This window comes from Ochotona curzoniae, unplaced genomic scaffold (assembly GCF_017591425.1).
Source record: "Ochotona curzoniae isolate NIBS_2020 unplaced genomic scaffold, NIBS_Ocur_1.0 patch294, whole genome shotgun sequence".
In the NCBI taxonomy this organism is placed as follows: Eukaryota; Metazoa; Chordata; class Mammalia; order Lagomorpha; family Ochotonidae; genus Ochotona; species Ochotona curzoniae.
In genome coordinates, this window is record NW_024466855.1 from 33591 (window position 1) to 38315 (window position 4725).

The window sequence follows — 4725 nt, forward strand, 5'->3', positions numbered from 1 at the left end:
TTTAGTAGTGTTTTTTTCAGTCTTACTTCTTTTGTTCTTACTAATATTTTTTTCTGGTTTTGTACCCTAATAGTTAATTTATGTGCTAATTGCAGGTCAATTTCTGAGTCAAAGGTTATCAGAACCACAGAAGAATTCATAGCTATATTGACATTTGGGCACCCCCCTCCAAAAAAAAAAGTAATCTCTCCACATTGTATGTCAGCATTTAAAGAATTTTCATAGAATCTGACCATTTAGAAGGTTCTTGGCAGACTCATATATATTCCTTGTTTCACTTCATTTTATCTTCTATTTTTTATATATTTATATGCCTCCATAAGTTGTTTTAGAACAAGATTAGAAGTCATATGGAAAAAAATAAGTCTTTTGTGCACAACCCAAGATAAAATATTAAATTTTATTTTCAGGTTTTTAAAAGTTATATATTTGAGAGATCTTTTTCTTTCTTCTTTTTAATTTAATTTTTATTAATCGTACTTGATTAGGGTGCAAAGGGTCAAAGGTTACAGGATAAAAGTGGGTAATACCATTGTTTCCACACTAATATTATAATTTTTTCCCCCTGTATCTGGGGTCACGGGAGAGATAGATCTTCTCTCTGCTTGTTCACTCCCTGAATGGCAGCAGCAGCTTGGGCCATGATGAAGCCAGGAGCCCCAGAACTCAATCTGGGTCTTCCACAAGGATATAGGGAGCCAACATTGAGCCGAGCCATCAGCTGCTTTCTCCCAGGGTGCACACTGGCAAGAAGCTGAATAAGAAGCAGAGGCCAGACTCAGCCGCAGGTACTAAGATACAGGCATCCCAGGCAGTCAGGGGCTTACCCTGATGTGGCACAACACCCATCTTATTTTCAATTAAAAATATATGATCTTCATTCTAAAAGACCACATTTTGAAGTAGTTTCTGCTTCATAAGAGTTGCAAGAACTCATGTATATCATTCACCTAGATGCCTCAGGTAATATTTAGCAACATTTTCTTCATCATTATCTGTATATGTGTTTTTTGGGGGGGTGGGATTTATTTTATTGGAAAGGGAGATTTGCAGAGACAAGGGAAGACAGAAAGGTCTTCCATCCACTGCTTTGCTCCGCAAATGGTCACAGTGGCTGGATTTGAGATGATCAGGAGCCACGGGCTTCTTCTAAATCTGCTGCATAGGTGCTTTCCTAGGCCGTAAGCAGGAAGCTGGATGGGAAGTAGACCAGCTGGGACACAAACCGACATCCATATGGGATCCAAGTGCTTTGCAAGGAGAAGGTTAACTAGTTGAGCCATTTTTCCTAGTCTCTCTGTGTGTGTTTCTGAACCGCCTGAAACAACTATCAAAATCAGGAAACTGACTTGGAACCATAACAGCCACCTCATTTACAAACCCATTGAAATGGTTCCAGTAATGCTTTTTTAAGCAGAAGGAAAAGAGAAATATTCTTTTGGTCCAGATGTCAATTCAAACTTAATGTGTCGCATTTAATCATTACATGTCATGACTTTCCTTCAGATTGGCAGTTCTGTAACTGTCTTTTGTGATCTTTATATTTTCCAAAAGTACTGGCCAGGTTATTAAAAATTTGAGCTGAAATAACACTAAAGTAATACTCTGTTCCCAATATGTCATTTCAGAAGGTATGTGTTGTCACTTTTCCTCTTTATTATTTATGGTAGCCTTGATCCTTTGATGAGGGTGGTGTCTGCTGTGCTTTTCCACTGGACAGTTAGTCTTTTCTACTGAAATTAATCATTTGTATTGAAATAGGAATTTCAATGCCATGTTTCCTTATCAAAGTATCCCCATTACAAAATTCATAAATCTTTGTTGCCTGTTGGTATAATTGTGACTTGTTAATTCAATAATTTCTTGTACATTTATTAACTGGCATTCTGCTACAAAGAAGAAAATTCCCTGGGCTGGTGTATTGTCTAGCAAGCTAATCCTTGACCTGCAGTGCTGCCATCATATATGGGTGCTGGTTCGTGTCCCAGCTGCTCCACCTCCCATCCAGCTCCCAGCTTGCGGCCTGGAAAAGCAGTAGAGGATGTCCCAACAACTTAGGACCCTGCACCTGTGTGGGAGACCCAAATGAAGCTCCTGACTCCTAGCTTCAGATTGACTAAGCTCTGGCCACTGTGGCTGTTTGGGCAGTGAACTAGTGGATAGAGGATTTCTGTTTCTCCTTCCTTCTATAAATCTGCTTCTTCAATAAAAATAAATCTAAAGAAGAAAAAGTTGCCTTCTCCTTTAGTTGCATCAGTATGGCCTTCTTTTTGTCATTGTGTTTTAATCTATTGCCATGATTGTTGTGATAGCTTTTCTCACATTTGCTCAGAGAGTGCTTCTAAGCCCATTTCTGTGTGCTTTCAACAATTCCCTTTTATTTTTGTTTTACCAGCTTTTCACTTAATGGCATAAGATATCCCGGACTCATTCTTTCCTTGTCCTAGCCCCTGGGATCAGTCTTTTCTCTAAGGATCCTTAATTCTTTTTTAAACATTTGCTTATTTGAAGAAGTTACACAGAGAGAGGGAAAGACAGAGAGAGATCTTAATCTGCTTGTTCACTCTGCAGACAGCAACAATGAATGGGCAGGGCTGGGGCCAGGCCAAATCAGGAGCCAGGAGTTTCTTTAGGTTTCCCACATAGGTGCAGGGGCTGAACACCTGGACCTTTTCCCACTGCCTTTCCCAGGCCATCGCAGGTAGCTGGGTTGGAAGTAGAGCAGCCAGGACTCAAACTCGTGGTTATATGGAATTCTCGTATTGCAGGCAACAGCTTTACCCTCTATGCCACAACAACAGCCACTGTTAATTCCTTTCAGTAGAGAATAGCATTTGAAAACTAAGCTGAGGGCATGAGGTGTGACTATTGATACTGACTGGAGCATCATTGTTTCAACAGTTAGGGAAAACATATGTATGAGAATACCTATATGCTGTAAGTTTACACACACTCCTACATCTTTATTACACATCTAATCCCCTTCAAAATGAATAAAAGAAACGGTGAGTATATGTGCCGCCAAAGTGAGCACAAAATCAGAGATTTGGCCTAATGATTAGTTTGCTGGTTAGGGTGCCTGTCCCATTTAGAGTGGGTGGGTTCAAGTCCCAGCTTTGCTCTGACTTCCAGCTTCTTACAAGTGTAGACCCTGGGAGGCAGCAAGATTGAGATTCCAGTTGCTGGCTTTGGCCTAGGAAGTGAACTAGCAGATGGAATGTCTATCTTGCTCTTGCTGTCCCAAATGAATAGGGGACAGTATTGTGATGTAGTAGGTAATGCTGCTTCCTATGATGCCAATACCCCATATGAGTGCCAGTTGGTTTCCCATCAGTTATTTTCATCGTGCATCATACAAAGAGGTACATGATCACACTGTGTCTCACTGGAGATGCCAAATGTAGTCACGTGATCAAGATCTCTACTTGTTACTATAAAATCGTCTTTCTCCTCTTTATAATTAATAATAAATAATTACTGTAAAAATGTTACTAGGTGAATGTCCTGGTCTCTAAATATTTTTACGCTTATTGAATCAAGTTTTAAGATGGTGGCTGCAAAGCTGTGGTTTCTTAATTCTGTCATTTCACATTGATTAGCGAGTATAGTTCTGGTTACCTAGGGCTAGGGTTAAGCTTACTTTCTTTAAAGTTGACCCCCCCCCCTTCTTTACACATCGCACTTCAAATTCTTTTTTGAATAAATTATGCCAGGTGTTATAACCTGCTAACATTATGATAGTGGTGCAAGAGTAAATTGATCAATGGGACAAAGAAGAAAGTCCAGAAATGAACCTAAATGTATGTGAAAATTCAACATATAATGAACCAAATTACTAGGGGAAAGATGGATTTAAAAAATAAATAAATGCTATGACTTCGACAGGAGAAAAGAGACTATTTGGAAGAAATGAAAATAAAAACAAAGCAAAAAACACTAAGACACGTGGGATGCAGCAAAAACAGTATAGAAAGAGTTATTGATCTTATAATTTACATCGCTGGCTCTTGGATCACACAGTGATGTCATTTTGCCCAAGAGGCTTTTGTGTTTTCTTTTTCATTTCTTAGGAGCGCATTTTTTTGACTCCAAGGTGCTGTAAATTTTTTGTTTTAACTTCATACCTGTTGACTTTGTTTCATGGCTTCTCATTTAAGGGAATGTATAGTGACAGTGTAATAGAGACTATCATATTCAGATGTGAAGATACAATGCAGTATGCATCCCTACTTCCAAATCAAAGATGGACTCCCAGTGAAACTGTTGGACATATCTAGACAATAGGATGCTGGACTGTCTGACATTATCTGTACCAGCAATGTCAGGGAACACTTAAATAACAGACTGATGGAATTATGACTGCCTATTTATTGTAATAATATGGGGGAAATCTATAAGGGGTGTGGGAACTTGCAGAAGGGGTAGGAAAATCCCAGACCCTATGGAATTGTACCATAAAATTCAAAATAAAAATTTTAAAATGTGAATGGAGATAAAATCATACAAACATTAGAAGAAAGCAAGGATTAATTCCAAATAGATAAAGAATTCTCAGTATTTAGAGGGGAGAAAAGGCTAGAAATCTCAAGAGAGTAATAGAAAAAAAAACATGGATACAAGGTCACAGGAATGACCTTTAGCATATGAAAAGATACTCAATTATATAGATTGTAAGAGAGACACAAATGTGTTTATGCAATCAGCTGGACCATCTGGATCAGTTGG